Consider the following 18795-nt stretch of genomic DNA (forward strand, 5'->3'; position numbering starts at 1 on the left):
CAATTTATCCTCCAAAGGTCTATTTCCTTGTTTTCTCTCCCCTTCATTCTTTCAGTGCAAGGCCTTCATAATGTTCTTCTCCCCACTTCACTGCTGTTTGTGTTCTCCCCTTGAATTAGCTCTGAAGTAACACTACTGTTGTTTGCAAAGGCCTGAGCTACTGGAGAATTGAAGACAGCTTTTGCTCTGCTAGTCCTAGCTAAAGAAACATTTGTAATGAATTGAGAGTGGTCTGATGTAAAGGTGGGCATAACTTTGTCTCTGCTGAGAGCAGTAAAAAGTTACCTTGCCCACAGCTGGGATTTTTAAGTGCTACACTATTCAAGTATGAAAGGCTTCTTGTTTCTTTATTTGAAGGTGAATGCATTCAGGTCTCTAGCTGGACTTGTAACAGCCAGCTCAGAATTATTTAAGAATGGACAACATAACTATTGCTGCAAATGAGATGATCTAAAATAGGCCTTATATCATCAGGATTACAATTTAAAGGTTCTTCTTTTGCAATATCAAATTAAGCTGAATGTGCTCCAACCCAGTGCTTCTCACCTTTTGTTTTGAAAAGAGTTATTCCTTTTATTGTGCTAGAGGAAAGGGAGATGTGTTATCATTTGAGGTATGTCTTCCTTTCCGTTTAATGACCTATCTCTGTGTTTGAAAAGTACTGCCATAGGCTATGCTTCTTTCTCAAGAGTAAGCAGTTGTTCACATGACAAAACTGTCTTTGATGCTGATACCCCGAAGGGCTGGTAATTCTGCAAAGGGCTAAAATATTCTGATAGAGGTTTCTCAGATATTCGGTGCTTTTCAACCAAAAGAGCATGTGTACTATATTGAGTTCTCAAGATTTGGTTGTAGTTACTTGTTTCAACCTATTGTATGCTTTGTTTTCTATTACTCTTCAAAACACTCCTACAGATTTTAGTGTGCGAATTTGATCTTTCTGTTTGGTTCCTCAAAACGTGTCTTCAAATTCTCAGCTTGCTGCTGCATAGGGAGAGGTGGTAGTAAGAGAAGTAATTAACGCATGTGTGGAGCATACTCAAATACAAGCTCCCCAGCTTTGACTTCCACTAGCTTTCCATTTTTGATTCTCAAATTAAAGAAGGCATAACTTCTGGGGTAGAAGATAGGAATAGGAGGAATCTGAAGTTGCACGATGCCTCCCTCCCCTGTTCTCTAGTCACTTATGTCTTCTGTTCTGCAGTTGTTACTTAATTGTACTTTTTCTACTTCTAGCATAAAAGCTGGAACTCTGTCTGTCTTTAGATAGTAGTCTTTGTGGCTATTTGATTAATGTCATAGTGCAAATAGTGATATTCAAAGGTATGACTAGCAGCTACTTTTTGAATAGCATAACTCAGAAGAAGTTGGAAGTCAAAGGGACTTACAGTCTGATGTACTGCAATGACTGCATTATTGTGGTTTTCTGCTCACAAGACAGTTGAGTCAGCAAGCAATGTATGATCTGATGATGCTTTTTTTCCTGTAGATAGTTTTATTTCCTCTTCTTATGTAGGGTATTTTGACTGTTAAACATTTAACTCTGTCTATAAAGCTAAGACATCCTGATGTTTTTGCTGACTGTTGCTGCTGACTTAAAGAATGTGTAAGAAATGCAGGAATATTAACTAGAACTAATTTCTTCCTCTTCTTATCATATGTTTCAGCTGTTTGACTTCTCAGTTCAAGAAAGCTCTTTCATCAAATGGTTTAGTGATGTACTGAAATCCCTACCAGCAATTCACATGAAGATGTTGAAATATAGTAGTTGGCAGAAAGGTAGAAAGTAGCCTTTTGGGGAGGGGTTTTCTTGTAGTGAAAATTATTTCTCCCCCCCCCCCCCAAATGCTAAGATGAATGCATTAAGAGATTTCTGAAGGTGTTTTATTTTGTGATGTTTTGTTATGTTTTGTGATATATTTTGATGTGGTCTTATGACTATTATATCTGTTTTGTTTTTTTCTGTAGCTTACATGAGTGTTAGGAGAGTAGGGTGTCATTAAATATGAGGTATCTCTTGACCTTTCAGAAAAGGTTGAGATGCCATTATGAGAGTCCTAAATCAGATCTGCTGAGTTCTTGTAATAAGATGCCAAAGACGCTTTCCTTTTTTTCCTCTTTCCCTTCGAAAGTCAAGAGAACTGTAACTTGATTTACTCTTTTGTTTCTTCTCCCTTTAAATCAAGAAAATGAATTCAGTAATGTGTTCTATACAGGCTGCAAATGAACTCCTCTGAAGTGTTTTATGATAGAAACAGCTCTAACATAGCCTACTGAACTTTGTATGTTCAAGAGAAAGATAGGTGAAAGTCGGTATAGTCAGTCAGTCTAAGTGAGACCGAAGTGCTTTGGGCACAGGCAGAGGTGTATGTTCACATGTAGACAAAACTATTATTGCAGCTTTAAAATGGCTCATTTGTTCTCAGATTAGATGCAGATGGGGTACCCAGCTGTGAGTAAAGGTCACCTTTTGATTCAGGACGTGATACTTTCTTGTTTCCATGCACGGTGGTTATGATCTCTGCTTCCTGTCTAACATGTCGCCATGCCCAATAAAGTAAACTGCAACAAATTCTGTTGCCCTTGTGATAGTGTGAGGATGAGAAATGATGCCATGGGTTATTTGTAACCTGATGAATTGCTGCTGCTAAAATACCAGAAGGACTGTCTGAAGTTGTCTTCTCAGGTTTGTCAGCTGCAACGTTTGAGGTACATTGATAATCAGTGTGAACTTAAGTCAGTTGGAGTACTTGAAAAAACATCACAAATACTTGACCAAAATGATCAAACTTCCAATTTGGAGAACTGTTGTTTTTTATATATCTTCCTGTAGTACCAGTTCAAATGCCTGCAGCAGTCAGAGCTTCACAGCCCTTTGTTTTTGCTTCTATGGTCAGCTGTCTGCATATTTCTGAGTTCAGAAGATTCAGGGGTTAAAGGCATGAATCAGTGTGTATCTTGAGTGTAACAGTGGCAGGGAGACAAGAAAACCAGAAGGCAAAACTCGTGAGTCATTCAAGCTGAATAAACTGGGTTAGAGACCCTATCTATTTAATATCTAATGTTGAAGTTGGCTTATGTTGCTAGATTTGTTTCTGCTAACTTATTTTCGGCAGCTTTCTAATAAATTTAGTAGTGTGAAAAACAATCTGATGATGGTTGGTATCATGGTCTTGATTTGATTAGATTCTTAACTTATTTGAAGTAGGGATTCTAATTTTTTCTTTTGTTTCTGAACTTCACATATTCTTTCTGCTTCCCTTGGAGAACAGATCAGTTATTTTATTTGTGCCAGGAAATTATAGAATCATTGAAGCTGGAAGAGACCTATGGAGATCATCCTGTCCAATCCCCCTGCCTGTTCAAGGTATCAAAGTAGGGTCATGGAAACTTGTCCAGTCAGATTTCAAATGTTTCTGAGGATAGTAACTGCACAGTTTCTCTGGACGGTCTATTCCCAGTTCTTGACCTTTAGAATTTTAAACAAAAAAAAGCGGGGGGGGGGGGGGGGGGGGGGAGATTCACCTCCCCCTCCCTATTTAAGTAGAATCTTAGAATCTTGAATTTTGATTTGTGCCCACTATTGCTATTTCACTAGGTACCACTGATCCTGACTGTTTTCTTGGCTACCCCCATCAGGTATTAATACACTGTGGGTAAGGTTCCCAGCCTTTGAACATTCTCATTCCCAGACTAAACAATTGCACCTTTCTCGACCTCTCCTCATACGCCAGATGCTGCAGACCTTTAAGTATCTTTGCTGGACATGCTTCAGTAAATCCGTGTCTCCTCTGTACAGAGGACCCTAAAACTGGATGAACCTGTGAACCGTGCACGATGCCAGAATTCAATATACAGTGAATCCATTGGTGTATGTTAGAATGAGAGAGGGTCCTACAACTTTGTTTAATGCTCTGCCATGTGTGGTCTGTGTATATTTTGCCAGTGATTACTTTGGCACTCCTCCTAAGAATATAGAGTACATATTTGGTTCTAAAGTCCAGCTTCCAGGCTTGTATAAGGTATTTCAGATGGTAGCAATAGGGTAAGGGAGGATTAGTCAAAAGAGTCAATAAGGAAAATGGGTTTTGCCCTAAGTGTGCATGTGTACGTATGTGTATATTTGTACATACGTATAAAATTTATCTAGCATGTGATTTATGAGTCCGTGGTTAAAAGTAAAAAGTTATATGATTTAGTTTCTAAAACGAAGGGAAGAGATTTTCTGTTTTGTTTCACTTTGATCACTATTTATACAGATATGTCCTGAGGAGATGTCAGGTGGAGCTTAAGCTCTGTATGTGATGTATAGTTGCTAGACTTAGGCAGTTTTGGACCAGAAGACAGAAGTTAATGTTTCCAGTTTCAGCTAGGATTTCTGAAGTACTTCAACAGGTTTGGTTTTTTTTTTTTTTTTTTTTTTTTACTTTCGATGAAATTGTTTATCTTTTTTTTTCTTTTGCTTCAAGAATGGTTAATATTTTTGCTAAAACTGACTACTTGTGAGCTGTGTTTTGCTGTCAGGCAGAATCTCACTGCTGTGCAAACTCTACATTGTTGACTTTTGTTCCAAAAAGCACGTCAACTGTTTTGCTATATCCTTTTGTAAGCTTTTAAGTTCACTCAGCTGAATATATCTTATTTAGCAACTGAAATCTGTGACAGCTTGTAATGACTAAAAGGTCTTATTTCCTCCTTTTTTCTTTTTTCTTTTTTTTTTTCCAAATAGGAAAAGATGTTAAGTAGCAGAAGGATGTTAGGGAAAACACAGTCATGATCATTACCTTAGTAACACTTAAGCTGAGCATATTTCAGTATGTGGACAACTGTTTGTTTGAGTACCATGACTCCAATACAAAACCCATAGTCCTTCACTGGTATTCCTTTACTGTTTCAGACCAGGAGAGAGCCTAGTAATAGACAACAAAGTAGAGGGGGCCAGGCAGCAACTGGGGCCACATTCACCAAACAAACTTAACAGTCAAGTGTGTTTCCAAGTGTTTCATGAATACTGGGAGACAGACTCCTTATGTTTCAAAGCCTATCCTGGTGGTCATCATCCAAATTGGTAAGAAAATATGAAATATGATTAATCAAGTGAAGCTGAGTACTCCATGCAGAGAACTAACGGTACTTCTAAGTGTGGAAGCTGTGCTGTTTCTTTTTCTCTGACTTTAAGCATGTGGGAAAGAAGATAGCTTCTAAGCAAAGGGAAAAGGAAATTGTCTCATATTTATTAAATCCTTTTCCTATCAGGAAGTTTGCATCAGGATTATATGTTTGGCAAGCTAGAGTACATATTTTGGCACATACTTTTCTCTTTGTAACTTTAACAGCCTGCCAACATTGCAGGCAACACTAGCAGCGGTCTGTGTCCCAGACAGTTTTGATTATAAATCCCAGTGCCTGCAGCAGGGGAGAAAGCTCCATGGGGATGGGTATTATTTGGTCTCTTTGGCTTCTTTTCCCTTTCTAGTGCAGTGGGGAAAGAGGGTTGCAAAAAGATGATTACAGCGGCAATCATGTGCTCTGCATCCTAGTTGAATATCCGGTGAATATTTACCTAAATTTGAGAACACTCCAAGCTAGTTGTGATGGAACCAATGGTCTGCAATCAAATTGGAGCTGAAAAATACTCTACAAGCCATTGTTTGAGTGCACTGGCCCCCAGAAATACAAATGACGTTGCGCACCCAAGCATTCCAGAAGCTTTGTACACAGTCTTTCCTTGCTTATCAAATGCAAGCTTGATCCTTATTCTCTAGTTTTTAAGCATATGGTTAATCTTTTTCTAAGGTTTCTATGGGGTCAAATGTAGTATCACGAATTTTAGTCTTCAGTGACCAGGTGCCTAGTGATAACTGCCACTTGACATCACATTTGACAAGAACAGGTATGAAAATGCAGTCAAGCATAGCTATGTTTTCTGTTATGACTGTGTGATAGTGATGAGCATGCTATTAAAATAGCTTAGGTATTTTAAAGGAAGTAAAACTTCTGAAGTGTGAAGAAAAGCAAATGAAGAGAGTAGCTACAACTGTTTAGGAAAGCTTCTGATGGAAAGACTGGATGTCTTCGGGGAGGTGAATTCCTCTTTTATGCACAATTTTTTAGAAACTCCAAAATATAAATACATTTAATAAAGGTTTAGCTATGTGGATAATTGGTATAAAGACAGCTTATTTTATATGAACTCAAATATTTGGGTAGCTAAAGTGTTATATAAGATACTCAAACTGTAGAAGTAAGCTTGTTCTTCTAAATCATTAGACTAGAATACTGAAGTTTTACAAGAATATTCCATTTACAGAACTGTATTTTATGATAAAATTCATCTGAAATTTTACAACAGTTTCCTATTTACACATACATTTTTATCATTCTGTGGAATGAAGTGTATGAGGTCACAGAATTGCATATATCTTTACAACTTCTGGTTTTAAACACTTTTTTTAAAACTTGCTTTAAAATGTCTGATTACATCTTTAGTATTAAAGGGAACATATATTTTAGGTTGATTGTTTTGGAGTAGTGGAGACAAATGTGTAAGGAACACTTCGAATAACTCCTTTGACTGGATTTTATGGAGCAGTTGCATATGTTCTGTTTTCGATTAAAATGTGTGTTTTTAAGGCAGATTTTTTATTTAAAGACAGTAATTTTCCTCAAATAATGAGGGGATATTTAGGATGAACTGTATCTTGAAGTGAAATGAAAACTTGTCTACTGACATCCTTCTTAATTTTATATCAGGTATATATTGTGCTATATCTTTTTTTCTGGCATGTAAATTCCAGTTTTCATATCTGCGTGAAGTGCCTGACAATAACAAATTGTTGGTGCTCTTAGTTCAATTTTATCACACCTGTCAGTCTGCATTTTGATCCAAAATGTAGCTTTAAGTTTGTAATAAAGAAAACTGTAGCTGCAAGGAGGAAAAACTCTGATTACTGTGCATGTAGAAGCTACTTTCCATCATGCAAAAGAATAGGATTAACAGAACAATGTATTTGTTTTTCTTTGGAGGGAGCACTGAAGTACTGCCAATAGAACTCGTGAAATAACTGCATAGTCTTCCCTAGACTCAATTATATCTACTAAATGCAAAGTGTTTTATATCTTACAAGAGTTGAGGGATTGAATAGTTCATTGTGAAGATGAAGTCTTTTTTTTCTTTTCATCTATTGTGAAGTCTGAAAATTAACTTTGTAACATTGCTGCTCTCTGAAGATATTCATAAGCCTAGAGTTTCTTTGTATAGAGAGATGAGAAGTGGATTACCAAACCCAGTACCACAGCTTGTAAAACTTGATCTTTACCTCTAGGTATCTCCCTTGAGTCAAGAATCCTGCATCTTATTCCTGAGGACTTGGTATTTCACAAGAGATTGTAGTTATAGGTAAGAAAAAAATACACTACTATGATATGGTCAAGGCAAGTAATACAGTTAATTCTGATAAAATGATATTAATTAGCAGAACAGGGCTATTTCTTAATGCTGTAAATGCAATAGAGGCTAAATCTGCAAAAACAACTAAAAGGCTTGGTTGCTTGTTACAATGCTTTTGGCATCAGTTCTCACTTAAGCTTCTGTAGCTATACACACCTTCCCTGTCTTTCCCTTCCCTTCTACTACAAAAGAGACTGCTGCATTATTGTTCTCCACATGTCCTAAGACAGATGTTGTCCCTTCTCTATTTTAGTTAGTAGTTTAGGTGTCTTTTCCCTAAGCCTGGTATGTGAAATATTATATTTTAGGCATCAGCTGGGGAGACCCTTTTTAATATAAAATAGTAATGAATGTAGGCAGCCTTACTAGGTAGCAACCTAACACCATTCCTCATTTAATTCAAACCATATTTGTGAAATTTTAACTTGGTTAAGAATGGGTGCAGTAATGTGCACTGCAATGAAAAGATGAATGAAAGCATTTTCTTGTATTTTTTCCCCTAGAGGTGGTGCTAATGCTGAATTGGTTGGATATCATAGTTTGAAAGGTAGTCCCATCCTATCTATTAGTGCTATTTACACCTGCTTGGTAGTCCTGAATTAAAGTAACAATGTGTTGCTTTAACAAGGCACAAAAATAAGTTTTTGCAATTACAACTGAAAATACTTTGCCTATGACATAATTGTCATACTTAACCTTGAAAGCATTTGCTTTTTGTCTTTATGCATTTGAAGACCATTGAAACAGATACATTGCTTTTAGTGTTGAATTTATAAAGTATATGCAAATATGTTTTTTCCCCCTTGTATAGTTAAGAAATCATACTGTTAGGGCTGTTTAGATGAGTGGTAATAAGCTTTTGTAGTCATGCAACATTGTTTCTTTTGCAAGTACATGATAAAGTTAGGTAGCCTCTGTGTCCAATAATTATTTTCAAGTTATACCTTTGAATATATGTATTTCTTTACCTTTGTAGAAGGATGAAGTCTTTCATTTCCACAAACTAAAAGTGATATGGTGATCCTTGAAAACTAAATGCTCATTATATTAACGCTTAAGAAAAAAATCACTTGGATTTTCATGGGGGGACGATAGTATTTCAGGCTTTCAGTGTTTTCCCCTACTCTGTTGTGTAACTGAGGATTTTTTTACAATTATTTTTAAGCCGTAAACAAAAACAAAATGTCAGACTAAATAGATGTTTTTTCTTTTTAAACTCATGGCCATAAACCATTCTCCTTAGTTTCCATTGAATATCTGGATATGTCTTTCCAATGATCTTGAGTAGAGTTCCAGCAAGGCTAGAAATAAACCAGACTTCTGAATGTGACAGCTACTGACTTGTAGAATTTATTAGTATTTAATTTTTACTGGTGTACAGTGTTGTTAGTTGAAGTACCTGTGCTCTTAATTAGGAAAGTGGGAAAAAAAGTCCTGTTTCGTCCTCAAACCTGGTATTCATATCTTCTGAATTATCTGGGTTTCTAGACAACAGTGTTTAACTGGGAGTACTCTTGTTCTTGTTTCACTCCCTTTTGTGATAATAAACTGTTACGATCTTCTGCTTGAAGGGAAAATCCAGATTCTCATTCATTTTCATTTGTACAGTGGTCTTGCTGGCTGTAAAAACATCATTTTCCAAAGCGACATACTGTTGTCTTTTACATTCCTTTCGCTGATCTCAGATGAAAAAAATGGCAGTACTGCATACTGACCTCTGGATTTTGTGGCATGATAGCTGACCATAGCAGTAAGTAGGGAGGGTACTCTTATTTTTTCTGTTGAAAGAAGGTATCAGATTTAAGGGGTAACACTTCCTAGAACATGAATATGCTAATTGAGAGTAAAATGTTAGAATATAAATTGCCATCAACACCTTAAAACCACCATAAATAACAAGTCAAATTAATAGCCTTTGAATTTTAGTCAACATATGAAGTCTTCTCTTCCTAGGACAGGTGCTAAGTCACCTCTGTCCTTAGTTTGGAGTTCAGTTTCGATCAGTTTAGTTTACCCTACCATCGCATAAGCTGTCATATACTGAACCTTCATGTTAATCCACAACCAAGATAGGCTTTATTACTAGAAAACTATGTTAGTCATCTAGATAGCATGCGAATATTTTAGTCTTTAGTCCAGAATATCTAGTGCACCTGTTATTTACCTGAGGAAACACATGTGACAATCTAAAGAAGCTGGTAGCCTGTTAGGAACGGATCTGTAGCACACTTGAAAGTTGTTCTGTTATTTCTTTTATAGTCAGTCGTTCATAAGAGTGTAGATTTCTACAACAGGTTGCTGTTAAGATAGTTTATAAATCCTGTGTAGCTTCTTCGGCTGGGAGAAACTAGTGCTTGTGAATACTGTGAATGGTAATAGGGAGAGTTTATTTTTTGTCTTCCTTATGATTATCGATAACTCAGGTGCTTTAAAAGTACGTGCATGAAGGTAATGTTTTGTGTAAATTGTGAAGCTATTAATGACTGACAGATTATGGAGAATAGCTTTTAAACACTTAAGAATGAGTCTCTGGCTGAGGAGACTGTCAATTTACAGAACTGCTGATGCCAAGAGCAATACTGAAGATGTCGAAAGTGCAGATGTTATACAATAACTTTTAAAATACATGTAGCCTGAGTCTGTGTAGAATACAGGTAGCTGATGGCAGCAAGTGAAGCATAGCTCTAAACAGACAGCTGTAAAGGGATGAAGAATTTACAGGGTAGGTTTGTATAGTAATCCCAAGCCAAACACAGAGGAATGCCTCCTGAGGCAGTTCAGGAGGTTCCAGTGAGATAATTCACATTGAATTTAGCTGTAACTGGAAACAAACTTTTTCAGTAGTAGTAGTGTACTGACTTTTTATTTTCCCTCTTCTCCCCTCTCTCAGTGAAAAGTAAAGTTTACCTTAAATGCCTAAAGTAAACTCATCTGAGAGCTGATAAGAATGACTATACCGAAGTTTGTCAGACAGCTGCTCGTTCTTTTTACCTTATGTTAAAACTGTGGGCAAAGTAATAACTTTTTTTTTTTTGAAAAGTGAAAGTATAGACCAAGGCTGCCTTTGTTATATGCTTTTCTTGAGCATCTTGGCATTAATTTGTACATTGGAGGGCCTGTAAGGTCAGTGAAGTCACAGCCTAGAACAGGAGCAGATTCTCTGGGTAGAGGTTCTGGCCCTGACGTACTTTGGCATGAGGGCTGCTTAAATGGCCCAGGGTGCTGCGACTGAGCAAGGCTTGTACCCCACTCTGTCTGTGCATCTTGCCCCATCCTGTACTTGTATTTATTATAGTAGCAGTGGGTCAAACAGTGGCATATCTTTGCAATAGCTCCATATTGTGAGAGGCAGAGGCAAGCTAGAAAAGCTTGGCTCTTGCAGCATCCTCATCTGTTTCTTCTGGTTGAGACTGGGCAGGTTTATGGTAGGCTGATACAGGTTGGAAAATGGAGCACAGAGGAACCAGGAGCACACTATGAAGGCAGCAGGACAAGAGTCACTGTGCAATGAGGCTCTTGAGGTCACTGGGACTTCTGAACTAAGCGAGGAAGGACGGGACTGAGGGCTGTTGCTGTGGTACAAATGAATGGCACTGGAAAAAGTTACATCTTGTCTGTCCTGCTGAGTCCCTAAATTGCTCTCTATCCTCTGCTGCGTATCTGTGTGCTGTTCTGTCCTTGAACTTGAAAATGAATTGAATCACTAATGGTCTTACTAAGTCACATGACTGGTGCCTCTTAATAGACAAATCATGAAAATCTAAGTATCAGCTGCATTTGAAAGTGTCTTTGTGATTTGCTTTTGAAAAATATGTTTATAGTAATGATATCATGCATCTCTTCAGAGAAGCTCACTTTTCTTTAAATAAGCCTCCTTTTAATTCTTTGGTATATCAAGATCCTAGAAATAAGAGAAAAAGTTGGAGGAATATTGAAAGCTTTGTTTCAGTAGTGTGTACAAAACGTACCGCTAAGGTAATTTGAGAAATGCGGTGCTTGGTCTGTGATACTGCTCTAGCTTGCTGTTGGAATCGGATGAACTAACCAGACCAGTAAATCCACTGTGCAGGAAACAGTATTCTGGAAAATCCTCCTTCAACAAATACTTTATAAATCAAATATGTTAACTAGCATGGAACTCTTTGAAAAAACTGTGGAAGCAAAATAACTTATTTAATGAAGCAAAATAACTTGTTTAATACAAGAATGAAGATGGATGTATCTCAATAACAGGAAAACCTTTTACTACTAAAAATTCCACTCATCAAATTTGCAGTTTTCCTCGTATTGCTTGAGGCCCTAAATGTTCATCTTCAAAAACAGTTTTCTACTTGTTCTATAGTTCAACCATTTGAAGAGAACTTATTAGTATTTTTTGTGCATGATGCACACCTCAAGGTTTACTAGGATGTAAACCTTGAGGTGGCCCTGACAATACAGGCAAAAGTGATCAAATGCATCCTGTTTCATGCATGTGGTGCCATAAAAAAAATTCTCACTTTTAGCCATACCACATATCTCAAACTTCAATTATATACTGACAGTATATTAAAAAGGCATACTAAGGTTAGGGATATTGCAAATTTGGTCTCTGTGAAGTAAGGTGCTGTGTGATCCAAGGTAGAATACCATTTCCTTGAGTAATTTACTTCCGTGGAATAACTTTTTCACTGCCTTGTGGAGTCCAATACAAACATTTGCATTGCACTGGTCAATTAGAATTTTGAAAAGTAGATTAGGAGACTCTCATTTGTGAAAACAAAGTTCTAGTCAAATTCTTTTCTTTCCCTTACTATCAGAATTCCTTCAGTTATTTTGAAAATTTCAGAACTACGCGGTATGTTAAATAGAACAGACCCATTTCAGTGTCCAACAGGTAAAACCAGAATTGTTTATAGTTGTCTAGGACCATCTTAAAGTAGCACTGCTGTTGAAGCAGCAGTACACTTCTGTGCCCTTTGAGTTCACACCAAAACCTCTGTATGGCTGAGGATCTAGGAGTTGCACATCCCTTCTCAGAGGGAGAGGGAGGCTTCAGCAGTGCCAAATGGGTGGGAGAGTGCTGAGTGCAGTGGATCCTCATGGACCCACTCCGCTATTGCTGAGTATCAGGATGATGCTGTGATGCCCTGTGACTAGCTGGGATTCAGATGGCTGTGTTTGACCCTCTGATAGCACGGTAAATGATGCATTCAGAAAGAGAGCTACTCATTGGCTCCCAGAAGATGCATGGCTGTGACCATGTTGCTGCTCAAGCAGTACAGTGGAGTTAGACTTCTGTTCTTATAAGAATGTTTCTCTGTAGACTTGAGTGCAAGACATTTCTGAAGAACAATGTTAAAATTAAGATTTAATTCTGTAACCTGAGAAATCTGTAGAAGCCAAAACTGCCAGTTTGTGGTAATTTATAGATAATATATATTTAACATCTGTATAAGGGGTATATAGTGAGGTATAAAGACTCATTGCTGGCATTTCTTTCCAACATAAAACCACTTCTAGATCAGGGATCTTTTGCAAGGGTGCAAAACGAAGGATTATTCTATTTTTATTAGAGGCTCTGTTTTTGTAGATAAATCTGATAGCTTAGTTTTGTGGATTATTGCTGCTTGATTTTATTTGTCTGGCTTTTTTTGCATTGCTTTGTCCTGTTCAGAACTTCCATCTATTAGTCTACAAGCGGCAGAACTGCTCTTTCAGTTCACGAGTCTCAAATGTTTCTGAATTAGAGGCTCTAGCCATAGCAAAGGCTTAGTGTATTTGCTAGTGTTGGGTTATTGAGGCACTAGTGTGTCTGACCTAATTGGATAGTAAATTCCAGCTTTTGTTCTCAGCCTTTTCTGAGTTCTCAGCAGACTTTAAAATTGAATACTGCTTGAAAAATTACTTCTCATTGTTGAACTTTCCAAAGGAGTCAGTAGTAACCTTTGAAGCCTGAAAAGGTTTCCTGTAAAGTATCGGCTTGAATTCAAGTGACTTCATGTAGTGGTGTAACTGCTCTATTGCATTAAAATTTTGACACCTAAAGATCGGACATTATGGTGATTTGTAGTTATACCCATCTTTTTGCTTTGTCAGTCTTTTTCACTTGGGAAAAAAAGGAAGTATGTAATTTGCAGTTAATGGGAAAAAGTCATATTTCATGGTACCGAACACGTCTAGAGGATGAATTAAACATTGTAAAATGGGAGAATTGGCATGATGCTATTGATACCAGTTTTTATGCATATATACTTTGTTAGACATGTCAGGTACACTGAATTTATTGTGGAAGCCACTGATTAACTTTCATTGTGAAAGTTGTTACATTCAATGCAGGTTTTCTTCACATAGCCACGACTCTACTCCAAGACAACAGCTGCCCTGTATGTTGGGCCTATTAACTAACTGGATTGTGTTGTATTAAGCCTCCTCTTGGAGTATTAATTATACTAACTCATATTTTCACCTTATTGGACTAAAGATTTGTCCGGGAATATTTTCTGGCCACATTCTGTGCATTGTGAGAATTGCATTGCTGTTTTTGTCCAGTAAATTGTAGAATAAAGCTTAATACAAACCAGAGAGCATTCCAAATTGTTAGCATCTGCAATTTTTCTCCAGAGAAATATGTGGGGCTTTGGCAGAATGTGCAGTGAAATTTGCCATGTCTCTGTTGTGCTGTACCCTATAGCATCAAAGTGCTGCCAGGAGGATGGATGGGTTTGTTCTGTAGCTTGCCAAGGCTCCTCAGTGGCTGAGTGCTCTTCACTTAGATTTTTTTGAACTTAGTGGCAGACCACTTCTAGATTTAGTTGCATGCCCTGACTGAAAATGTTAATGCTGGATGTTAGAGCTTTTTTATCCTTTTTTCTAACTGCAAGGAGTAGCATATTGTACAGGTGTTTTGCATGCAGCACAAAAAGAGGCAGGATTCAATGATTTACTGTATGTGAAGTATTACTTTTCTTCAGCAATTATCAGATGAAAATTCCTACAGAGTTCAAGGATTTATGATAATCTGAACGACTTCCTGTCTAATCTTTGCTAAAATAGACAGGAATTTTTATGAAATCTCATGTAGGAGGGTATTTCCTGTGTAACCATGGGCTGGATGAGACAGCACTATAGTATACATACGTATGTGTGCAAACACACGTTTTAATTAAAAAGTGCGTGCACGTTTCTGTTGTGTATGTATCTTACAGAAATCTTCAGTCTGTTGGCATCTACTCATACATGAAGTTGATTTTTGGATTAGCAAAGTCTGGTTCGCTTAGTACTATGTCATAGCCACTATTGATACTGCTCGCATGATTTCCCTAACTTGATTGTGTAGGTAGGGCTTGTTAAGTGCATGCACGTGTATCTGTCTGGCTTGCTCTTTGTCACCTTCTGACAGTTACATAGCCTCACAGCTCCAAGCCTTACTGTAGCTTCTGCTTTTCCAAACAACTCCTACATGTCCAATGACAGCTATGCTTTTGGTGTCTCAGAATGAGTAGCTGTGCTGCTTGGATCGGAAAACCTGTGTCCTGTGAGTTACTGTGGAGATACCAAGATAACATTTTCTTCCATGAGCACATGATTTGAAGGACATAGTAACAATAATTGTAACTGTAATTTGATGTTAAAACCTGAAGTTGTAATTAGCCTACTGTCTGTGTAAGCATGTGTCGAACAGTAGGACTGTGGCTTAAAGGCCTTCCTTTATTTCTACTGTGAGAATGACATGAAAGACTGAGAGACTTCTAGATTCAGCCTGTGGATGATGGGAGTAAAGCAACTTGCTTGTGAACAAACTTTCCAGCAGCTCTGTAATGGATCTCTCGTGGCTGATGCATGTGACTGTTGCTCGTAAATTGACCATGCCTGAGTGCACTGATGATAAAATAAATGAGTGGATTATTTTTTCACAATAGCCTATTATGACTGACAGTGATTAAATTATGAAAGATTGCAGAACGCATTCTTTGAGTGGCTACAAATAAAGTTGTCTGTTCAAAGCAGCAGAGAAAGTACATTGTGTTTTTGTGTTCCTATTCTGAAAGTAAAACGATGCATGCAGGAGATGCTGAGCAGTAGTGACAGCAGTGGAAGTTGACAGAGGGCTGGTTTCAGTTTTGGTGAGAGAAAGGATGTTTAAATTGTTACCTCTTGGAGTTTGAATAAGTTCCTGGGTCATCAAGTATTTAAGTAAGCACATCACCTGTTTCAAGATCTTTGCAAGTGCCATTGTAAGGTGAGTTTGTTTTTTCATCTTCTTGGAAAATGGCCCAAAATCTCAATCATGTGTTGCATGGAAAAACATTCTATTTCTGGACTGAGTATATTACACAAATTTATACTCATTTGTTTTTGTATCAGAATTTCTCAAGTTGTTTACAACTTCTTCCCACTGTTGGTGCTGTACAGTGTTACTGTATGGTTTGTGGGGAGGGGAGGACATGTGGAGAAGAGGATTGCTCATCCAGTGCTATGGGAACTCTGAGCTAAGGTGTTATTTTGTGCAATAGAACTTGTATTTTAGTTTGGTTACAACATATGATCTTCTACTCAATACTTTTTCTGTGGTGGTAGCTAGTAGAAAAATAACTCTTCTTGACTGATAGGTTACTAGAGGCTTTTTTTTTGAACTACAGAATATGGCAATTCTTTGTTTAACAACCACGGTTTTTATAGTAACCTATACTGTTCTTTAACAACTAATGCTTTGTCAATAAATAAAGTTGGACTTGCCAGTAAAACTTCTCTACAGATCTTGACTGGTGAAGTCAAATAATGAATGGTTCTGAAGAACCTGACCACACTGTAATTTTGTTACATAAGCAGCAAAATGCGAACTCTTACAAAATGTCTGCATAGACTCCTGTGAATGCTGCTAGCCAAAAGTTAGCCTGGTCCACTTAGTAAGTATCTCTCGGCATAATATTCAGTATTACAATATGTAATCACCTTCGTGGTTTCCTACAGCAGACGCATGACAGCTACCATTCATTCTTTACTTCTAGATTTTTATTCTTGTTTGTCTTGTTATCATAAGTTCCATGGCAAAAGGAGTCCTGCAAAAAGTAGAGAAATACTGTACTCTGTTATTACTGAGTATCGTATGAGCTAGGGAGTAGATGTTTAGTTGGTTGATACAGTACACCTAGAGTATCATTGCTGGTACAGATATGACTTAAGTTGTCTTCTCAATAAGCAGTTGTAAATGCCTGTCTGTCTTTTGCATGTGTTTTTCTTCTACCATGTCTGCTTTTTTAACCTAGGAAGTGGAGAGAGGTGTCTTGTAGAGACTGATACGAGATGTCTCTTCTAAAATGATATTTTCTAATGTATAGCTCTATGCTAAATTCAGACTTGTCCAAATTAAGCGGCTTATGAAAGTATACAATACAAAACAATACTGCTGGTTGCTACATGGGGTCTGGCACAGCATGCCGTGTGCTGGCTTCTTCTGAGTGTCAGCCTCTGTCCCCTGGTGAGAGTTGGCCTTTCAATTCCTGTAGCAAAAATGAAGCAAGAGGTAGGCTGTGTGTACATTGCTACCCTTCCCATTTGTCAAGTTCCTTAAAAGTAGTACATGTGGTGTTTTGTGGTATTCTTTTTTTTACCTTGTTCTCTAGCAAAGTGCTGGAGCAGAGCTCTATGTGTGGAGGGTCTGCCAGCATTGTGAAGGGCTGAGTTGGAGTCAGTATCTCAAGATACTGAAATAGGTAACATAAACACAGGAAGGGTGTAGTAAGGAGAAAGGAGGATTCACCTTGACTAATACTTCTTTGTCTAAAATGTTTAATGTTACTGATCTAATCATCTTGAAATACATTTGGATACAGCTGTTGGGAAGGTTTACATTGTATTGTGCATCCCTAGTAAATAGGGAATATGTAGTGGCCTGCACTATGCAGAGCACCAGAACAGCTAGGTTGGTTCTTCTAGCTGCAACTGTGAGTTGGGGGGGAAAAAAAGGGAGTAGGGGAGAAATCTTGATGGGTGTTGCAAGTTGAGAAAACACCAGCTCATAACAAAGGGTTGTTTGGTAGTATTCAAAGTGAGTTTGTCCTATCCAAAGGGAGTTGCTTGTTAATGAAGTTCATGGGCAAGGTGGAACTACCTTATACTCTTTGAAATGCTCATGGACAAAACCATTCCTGTTTTACTTATGTGGTATTCAGCTACAGACTTGCTATGAAAAGTTTCTTTAGATGGCATAATATCCTGAAATAGCAAAATCCAATGAGTTTTTGCATGCAGGGCATGAACTAGGAAATAAGAGTAAAAAGTTGTTGAAACTCTGCCCTGCTCACTGAGACAGTTTCAGAACTGAGAATCTGGTTTAGTTAGTCATAATTTTTTCTTACGTACTTAGTACATCAAAAGTATGTACATGACTTAAGTATGAAAAGTAATTCCTGTATTTAAGGAAAAAAAATCCATGTTGCTGCTAAGCTTATTACATTTATCCAAGATATGAATAGCGTAATATGAACAGTGCAATGTATACTAGAGCCCTGTTCTGTTAAAAGCTTGGGTTAGAATGAGATTTGATAAATTCTGATCCCTATAGGACACATTACTGTATGAGTTTTGGTGTGTGTAATTTGCGATTGGTGATATCTAGGATAAAGCTGGGGAGGGTGTGTTACATATATATATATATATATATAGTGGGCCTCTGCTTGTTCGTGCTGGAAGCAAATCTGTTGGCTCACTAATGGCATGTTCTACTTAAATCTTGAGTAAAAATATTCTTTCTTCTTAGAGTTAGTCTTACTGCCTGTTTGCAGATTGCATGTTTGTAATTTCACAAGGTTAAGGAACACAGTTGTGTAAGGGGAAAAATATTTGTCAAGGAACCTCTTTCCAGTGGCCATGTCTACACTATTTTTGGATGTTTTTAGAATGTGCTTTTCCATAGACCAAAACTGCAGCTGCTATCGATGTAGCTAGGTGAACTGGTTGAAATAACAAAAATGCTGCAACTTAAGCTACCCACTTCAAAATGTAACTTTGATATCATTCTTATAGTTTTTCCTCTTATCTGCTATCTTCTGAAGTATTTTGGATATGTACAGAGGAATATTTGCTGCTTTGAGATGTTGGAGAAGGGCTATGAGAACATCTTTTAAAGAAAACATTTTAAATAAATCTTTTGATAAGAAATACTTGATTTTAAGTTATTTTCAGCAATAGCATTATTTGAGATATGTTTAGAGCAATGAAGTATGTCAAGAATTGCTACTGTTCATTAGGTACTAATCCACACGAGTTAAGTTGTGTGTTCCAAGAAGCATTGTGGATTATGATACAGAATCTTCTGCCTTAAGCTGTTCAGAGCTGGGTTTGGGAACTAAATACTTGTGAAG

The 18795-nt window shown here is 37.4% G+C and overlaps 1 protein-coding gene across 17 annotated transcripts in view; it reads left to right on the forward strand.

The window, feature by feature from the left end:
* Positions 1-18795, forward strand: part of EPB41L2 (erythrocyte membrane protein band 4.1 like 2) — a 107898-nt gene that overhangs the window by 10106 nt on the left and 78997 nt on the right. For 6 of the 17 annotated variants that reach the window (XM_027454514.3, XM_072036006.1, XM_072036007.1 and 3 more), the window contains exon 3: positions 7326-7399. The exons of the other annotated variants lie outside the window; for them this stretch is intronic. The gene's annotated coding sequence lies outside the window, so the exon portion shown is untranslated. The remainder of the gene's footprint in view (positions 1-7325; positions 7400-18795) is intronic. 17 annotated transcript variants of the gene reach the window in all.

The sequence above is a fragment of the Anas platyrhynchos genome, chromosome 3 (genome assembly GCF_047663525.1).
Source record: "Anas platyrhynchos isolate ZD024472 breed Pekin duck chromosome 3, IASCAAS_PekinDuck_T2T, whole genome shotgun sequence".
NCBI lineage: Eukaryota > Metazoa > Chordata > Aves > Anseriformes > Anatidae > Anas > Anas platyrhynchos.